Source organism: Physcomitrium patens, chromosome 23 (genome assembly GCF_059467195.1).
Source record: "Physcomitrium patens ecotype Gransden chromosome 23, ASM5946719v1, whole genome shotgun sequence".
NCBI classification, from domain to species: Eukaryota; Viridiplantae; Streptophyta; class Bryopsida; order Funariales; family Funariaceae; genus Physcomitrium; species Physcomitrium patens.
This window is the reverse complement of record NC_143432.1, coordinates 3,499,474-3,507,806: the sequence shown is the minus strand read 5'-3', so window position 1 is coordinate 3,507,806 and position 8,333 is coordinate 3,499,474.

The window sequence follows — 8,333 nt, the reverse complement described above, 5'->3', positions numbered from 1 at the left end:
CATCAAACCTCCCAACTTTGTCCACTACTACTTGTAAGGCCTTAGTAGTATTTCTATCATGTCCATGCACTTGTTGCCTTTCTTCCATAAATTGAGCAAATGCCCTGAATAAATCTTGGGTACCCACTCCTCCTGATAATCCAAACCCTAGATTTTGATCCCCCATTTCAACTTGTTGAAAAATAAGTGCCTTAAGGCTCTCTCAGTGAAAGCACTAATATGTCAGGATAGAAAGAGTTTGCTTCAAGAAAACGTTGGGCTTTTGGCTGTCACTAATTATTCAATCAAGCTTGAAAATAAGGGAAGCCCTAAGTTTATATATAATTTTTCTCTTTTTGAGTAATTACACCAAATACACAATCCTCAAATAACCCACAACTTCCAAAATATGATAAAATCTTCTAAATCCTTGTTTATTCTTATGTGGAGATTTTCCCGAACTTCAACACCTCATATCTCTTAATCCGACCGTCCAAACAAACTCTTATTTTACATGAGGTACTGATGTATTTTTATTAACTTCTACAAAAATTTTCAACCGCAAATTCATTGCAGATCTTGAGATATCTTGAAATCCCTAACAACCGCTTCAAACCCTTGTCTTTATACATCTGCATGCAATTTTCTTCATATCTCACAAAATATAAGCTCCAATGCCACGAAATTTGTATGTATAGCTTCTTAACACAAAATTTTACATTCTTCCAAAAGTTTGAGTCAAAAATTAGTTATGGCTTCAACCATTACTACAAACAAACCCGCTTACTTACTACTTTTGATTTAGAAGCGTCACCTTCAACTCCTTACAACTCCTTCATATGAACTCCAAAAACAATAATTCTTTCGTGAAAGATGTAGGCCTTGAAATTGCAGTTCCAGACGCACCTTCCGATCTTCAAAAGCTGCTATAAAACTCCTCGTACTCTCAAAAGAGTAACAATATGTCTTAAATAAACACCTTAACTTCAAACGGTTATAACTTTTTCATCCTAACTCCAAATCCTCTAATTTTTGTACACAAATTGTTCTCCAAACCCTAAACTTTACAATCCTAGCTTCTAATCTCCGAATGCTCTCTTTCAAGTCGCCGAAACCCTTCTTAAGGTCGCGGGTAACCTCCTCAAAGCCCATTGGGCATGGTATTCGACCAATAGGGATGAAGTTTCCCATTCCTATCACGGACACAGAAATATAGACTTGAGATCTAACAAGAAGTTCAAGAAGAACTGGCAAGAACTAAATTAATCAAATGAATACAAGAACAACACTAGAGAGGTGAGTTAGAGCTCAAGGAGATGTGTTGTCGAGACGGAAGAATTCTTCAGCCTCGATTCCAATATATGCTCCTATTTAGGAAGCTTCTCAAGCAACTTCTACCAATTAGGAAGCTTCTAGAAGGTTCCAGAGACTTGCTTCTAGAAGGTTCTAGAAACTTATCTCTAGAAGGTTCTAAAGATTATGTCTCTAACAACTTCTATCAACTAAGAAGCTTCTAGAAGATTCCAGAGACTTGCTTTTAGAAGGTTCTAGAAGCTTGTCTATAGAAGGTTCTAGAAACTTGTCTCTAGAAGATTCTAAGGACTATGTCCCTAACATCACCCCCTCCTTTAGCTTCGAGGTCTCTGAGAAGCAATGTTGTTGTCAATCAGTACCAACGCAAGAAAATGAAGATCTGTCGCATAACGTTTGCTATGAACTCCAACTGTTGTTCACGAAGTAAGTGGTTCATCGACCCTTGAAGCCAACGGTAGTGGCCTACTCCTTCAACTTCTGACCAAGCATGAACTTTCGTGTCTTCATTGTGAAATTGTCCTGCAAATATGCCTTTTGGCTGACCATCGTAAGCAGACTCGGACTCAAATACAATCACCAGTGATCAATTACTTGGTATCCTCCGTCGTCATCGTGGTGCAGGTGGTTCTTCATCTCGGGGTCGCCTTCGTGAGTTAGTTGGTTGAGATAATCTGACTGGCATAGTATCTATCTCTTGGCTATCCATATCAGAAGACCAAACCATGGCTACTAAAAAAATTCGATTTTATCTTGGAGAAAATAACTACATCAACTACGAATTTTGGTAGTGCTCTCTCCCTTTCTTATATTCTTGGATGAGCAAGCTTCCGAAGGAAGCTATCGACGAACCGACTTAGGTTTATGATGATGTTGTTGATGAAACTCCTATACCTTTTGCGGCGCATTGGCGAGATTTTCAGCTGACTCCCACGTTCACTCATTAATGTCATAGCCGCACTAATGAACAAGATACTCCAACTTGCCCCACCTTCGCCATGAATCCAGTACCTTTTCAACCTCGTATTCCTTGTGGTTCTCAATCTCAATACTAAGTGGCGGACATTGCACTCTTCCAAGAAAAGACGACTCTCGATAAGGCTCCAACAGAGAAACATGAAAGATTGGATGTACCTTCATAGAAGCTGGTAATTCCTGACGGTAAGCCACTGGATTGATTTGCTTCTGGATGATAAATGGTCCCAATCTTCGATAGTCCAACTTATCACATGACCACTTGGTCTTCATATTTCGTCGAAGAAGCCATGCTTTATCTCCAATTTTGAAAGTAGGTGCTTGATTTCGAAATCTATCTGCAAACGCCTTGTTGGATTCTTGAGCGGATTGTAATTGAAGCTTCAATGTATTTTGAAGCTCTGATAGTTGTTTCGAAAATCCTTCAGCTATTGGATTGTTATTTGTTGATGGACTCAATAAATCAAGCTTCGGATGATACCCATAGTTGGAAAAGAATGGTGTGTATTGAGTCGATGAATGGAGGGTGTTGTTATATGCAAACTCGGCTAGCGACAGATATGTGGGCCAATCGTCTTGTTGATAGTTGATGCTTCATCGTAAGTATTGTTCCAAGACTTGGTTTACCCGTTCCGTTTGCCCATGAGTTTGAGGATGAAAAGCTAAAGAAAGCTTGATATCCACCTTCAATATTTCAAAGAGAGATCTCCAAAACTTTGATACAAACTGGGTTCCTCGATCTCATATGATATCATCTGGTAGTCCATGATATCGATACACATTATCGAGAAAGAGCCTTGCTATGACTTCACTAGATAATGTCTTCTTGCAAGGAACAAAGTGTACTATTTTTGTAAGCCGATCTACCACGACAAAGATGCTGTCAAATGAGTTCGATGATGGAAGGTCCATGATGAAGTCCATGGAAACTGAAGTCCATGGTCGATGTGGAATCGACAATGGCTGTAGGAGTCCATAAAGGTGATGTCGAGAATTCTTGGATCTTGAACAAATGTCACAGGAGAGGACAAAATCTTTCACATCCTTCTACATTTGGAGCCACCGAAAATCTCGAGAAATAAGCTCCAAAGTCTTCTTGAATCCAAAATGTCCCGCACCTGGAAAATCGTGGCAAGATTGAAGAACTCGGAATCGTGCTGGTCCTTTTGGTATATATAACCGCTCCTCAAAGTATAAAAGATCTCCCTCCACCTTGAACTTGTCGTCATTGGCACGCTGCTTAATATCAATGACTATTGAATCTTCAATGGTCACGACACGTACCTGATTCAGGAAGTCAGCATCAATTGGCACAATAGTAGCGCAAAGCTGAAATTGCTCTAGCTTCAACAATGTCGTACATTGTTGATCAAACGCTGCTTCTCTAGCCTTTGGTACAAGATACGATCTCGTTGATAAGGCATCAGATAGTCCTTGCTATTTTCCAAGTCGATAAGTGATAACAAAATCGAACCTAGATAGCAACATACTCCATCGAGCTTGACGTCAATTTAGAACTTGAGCCGACATAAAATACTCCAAATTCTTGTGATCTGTGTATACGGTCATTGGATGTGCATCTCCTTTAAGAAAGTGACGCCATTCTTGGAAAGAATCCACTATAGCAAGAAGTTCCTTATCGTGGATCTCATAATTGATTTCAGTAGCAAAGAACTTTCGAGAATAGAATGCAACCAGATGGAGCTTCTTGTCTTCTCCCATTTGTGAAAGTACAGCTCCTAAAGCAAAATCCGAAGCATCAGTTTCTAAATAAAAGGCCTTTTTAAAGTCTTGATGTACCAAGATTGGAGCCGTAGTAAATGCGGTCTTCAAGTCTTCAAACGCCTTCTCTGCTAGTAGTCTCCATTCCAGCTTATCGTTGCATGTCAACCGAGTGAGAGGAGCAGCATTTTGAGAGTAATTCTTGATAAAGATCCAAAAGAAGTTAGCAAAACCAAGAAAGCATTGTATGTCTCTAACCGTCTTTGAAACCTCCCAAGACACGATTGCTTCCACCTTCTTGGGGTCCATCTTCAAGCCTTCCGTAGTCGCAACAAATCCCAAAAACTCCATTTTTGTTTGGTGAAATAAACACTTCTCCAACTTGGCATATAGTCCTCGTTCACGTAGTTTCTCCAAGACCAAACGAACGTGATTTTCATGCTCTTCCTCATTTTTGGAGAATATCAAAATATCATCCAAATAGATGACAACAAAATCGTCAAGGTGCTCTCAGAAAATATCATTCATCACATGTTGAAAGATCGCTGGAGCATTGGTAAGACCAAAAAGCATGACATTATACTCAAAATGGCCATACCTTGTACGAAACGCTGTCTTCCACTCATCTCCTTCCTTAATTCGTACGAGGTTGTAAGCTCCCCTTAGATCAATTTTTGTAAAGATCCTTGCACGTCCAAGTTGTTCTAAGAGATCAGAAATCAAGGGTAACGGATAACGATTCTTTTTTGTTACCTTGTTGAGGCCTCGATAGTCCACGCACATCCGCAATGAACCATCTTTCTTCTTCACAAATAAGATGGGTGCTCCAGCTGACGATTTTGAATGATGGATGAAGTTCTTGGCTAGATTCTCATCGATGTACTTCCGCAATTCCGCCAACTCCGTCTGCGATAGATTGTAGATTGGACCAAAAGGCGGTTGTGCTCCTTCCTGTAAGTCTATGGCGCAATCATATGGTCTGTGTTCCAGTAGCATGTCGGCATTTTTCTTTTGAAATACGTCTTTAAAATCCTTATATTGCTCCGGTATACTTGCTGTCGAGATCTTCTCCTCGGTAGTTGGAGTCGCATAAATGACAAACGGTGTGCCTTCCTTAGACGATCTTATAAACGCTCTTGTTCCAATAAATAAAGATTTCTCTATTCGGGATTTTCTACTAGGCTTGCTCTTAGGTGGTTTTGTGGGAAAGGTCATCTTCCGCAACTTCCAATCTATGGATGGATTATGCTTTTTCAACCAGGAAAGACCAAGAATAACAGGATTTGATGGGGTTCTAATAATATTGAAAATAATATGACTACTATGGCCCTTAAACGTCACTTCTATAGGTTCTGATTCATAGGTGACACTACCAGACAATAAAGGTCGTCCATCTATGACCTCAACGTGAACATGTTTGGATTTTTGTACTAAAGGGATCTTATGATGCTTTATAAATTCTTTGTTTAAGAAACAAGCAGATGCTCTTGAATCTAATAATGCTAAGGTTCTCAATTTCTGAGGGCCAATAAGCAAAGGGATTGTAAAACAAAGGGCAGGTTGAGTGGAAAGAAAGGAACCTGGTTGTTGTTGCGATATTTCACTGTCCAGTCACACGGTTCCTATTGTGGCTGGGCATCCTCGTTTTCTTGAATAAACATGCTTCTAGTCTTGATAATACGTCGATTTTGCTTCTTGGGGCAGTTTCCAACTTTGTGGCCTTCTTCACCACAATACAAGCATAGACCTTCTTCCCTACGTCGCTTTTTTTTCTTCTAGGGTAAGAGATTTGACACGTACCGCATCAATTTGCATGTCTTCTACCTCTGAATGTAAATTCATGCTACTTGCCGACATAGTTGGCATGTGGCGAACCGTATGTTGTCTTGAACGTTGGTCTTGGCGACGTTGGAATAGGCGATTATGGTACTTCATAACTTGGCTAATAGCTTCGTTGAGCGTTTGCGGATCAGGAAGAGTTAACAGCAAATCCTTCACATCGTCCCTTAAACCCCAATAGAATTGACTCATCAACGCTTCTTCATCTCAATTGATGTTGCATGCTAATTGCCTGAAGTCCGATGCATAGATTGATATAGAACGCATCCCTTGTCATAGTGACCGGATCTTTGTTGTAGGCCATCGAACCTTGTCGTGTTCACCAAATGCTTCCGCAAATGCTTCTAAAAAGGTTTCAAAGTTGTTTAGTATGGACGATCGTTTCTCAAACAAAGGAACAAACCATGATAGAGCTTGTCTTGTAAGTAAGGTTTCAACAAGCCCAACACGTGACTCCTCCGTTGGATAGCGTTCGGGCTGTAAAACTATTATCAACTTGATTTAGTTGACGAATCCTCGAAACTTGGAATGCGTACCATCGAACTTGTCCGGAAGGCTAACTCGGGGCTCCTTACATTGTAGAACCAGCGGTGCTTATTGAACCTGAGGCAAAGTTGCTTCTCTAAGTGTAGAAGTTTGAGGCTGGTGCAACCTAGATTGTGCCATTCCAGATGCTCTATCATTATGAAGCCTTGCCACGACTCTTTCAATCTCTGCAGTTCTTTGCGATAACGTAGCGAGGGCATTCATGATAGCATCTAACTTGGACTCTGAAATTTCCGTCATAATAATGTCTTGACCCCCGGCCATTCTAAGAGAAGGACAGAACTGACTCTACAAAAAGACAATATTGGTTTAGAGGAGGGTACTCCGCAACCTCTAATATGCCTTAAGAGCTTCAAGAAAAGGGGTAATCCACTCTCTCTAAGAAGAATAAGACTCCAATATTATAACAAAAGAAGTATCAGTTTAGAGGAGGGTAATCCGCAACCTCTAAAATGCTAGTACACTTCCAAGCAGAGGAGTAATCCACACTCTAACAAAGAAGAAACTAACTCTGATATCTGAGGTGAGTGAAGTCTCGACAAACTGTCATGGACACAAAAATACAGACTTGAGATCTAACAAGAAGTTCAAGAAGAACTGGCAAGAACTAAATTAATCAGATGAATACAAGAACAACACCAGAGAGGTAAGTTAGAGCTCCAAAAGATGTGTTGTCGAGACTGAAGAACTCTTCAGCCTCGATTCCAATATATACTTCTATTTAGGAAGCTTCTCAAGCAACTTCTACCAATTAGGAAGCTTCTAGAAAGTTCCAGAGACTTGCTTCTAGAAGGTTCTAGAAACTTATCTTTAAAAGGTTCTAAGGAGTATGTCCCTAACATCTTCTATCAATTAAGAAGCTTCTAGAAGATTCCAAAGACTTGCTTTTAGAAGATTTTGGAAGCTTGTCTCTAGAAGGTTCTAGAAACTTATCTCTAGAAGGTTCTAGAAACTTGTCTCTAGAAGGTTCTAAGGACTATGTCCCTAACAATTCCTTGCCTTCATCCGACCATACCTTGCTTTCATCTCTCCCAATTAGCTTCCTACTAGTTTAGATTTTCATCCTAAGGTTTCCACCTTTTTCCAAGGTTTCATACTAAACATTTAGGTCCTATATATATATATATATATATATATATATATATATATATATATTAATGTCAAAATCAAAAGAAATAAAGAAACAAAGTAAAGTTTCTTATTCCAACTCCTTTTAATTTAATATACTAGCCACTCTAACATACATCTAGATTTATTTACATATAATATGTTTTAACTAATTTTTACATACTATAAGCATTTATAGTACGACAACATTTTTTTCTATATCAAATCATAACTAACTAATTGTTAATGAGTTTGATTTTCTATAAACTCAAAATAAAATCCATAATCTCCTTACCAAAATCTATCTTTATATCATAATTTTTCCATAGATATTGTAGATTTTTTTCTTAAGCTTTACAACAAGACAAATGAACCATAGATCTATTACAGATCAATTGGCATCTTTAAAATCCTAGCGGGTTCTTTAAACCCTAATTTATAAGCACTCAAATACTATTTTCTCTACATCTCAAAAATCCAAACTCCAAATGCCACAAAATTTGTGTATAAAGTTTATTAACTTGAAAAAAAATATTTTTAGAAATTTAGAGTTAAAATCTTATCAAATTACTTAAGATATGGCTCAAAATAAAACCATTAGTGAATCAGGTCAGTTACTATCCTTAAATTACAAGTGTTGACTTCAACTTCATATAGCTCCTTTATCCTAGCTTAAAATTTATCAAGTAGTACATTAAAAGTGTAGTTAAAAATATGCTCTCTTAAATTCCAGTCACCAATCCTTCATTGCTTTTTGTATGCTTGCGTTATGTCTAAAAGAGTGATATTAGGTATAAAACTAATACCTTAACTTTGAGAGCTCTTTCATAAACACTCAAATTTTGCATCAAAAC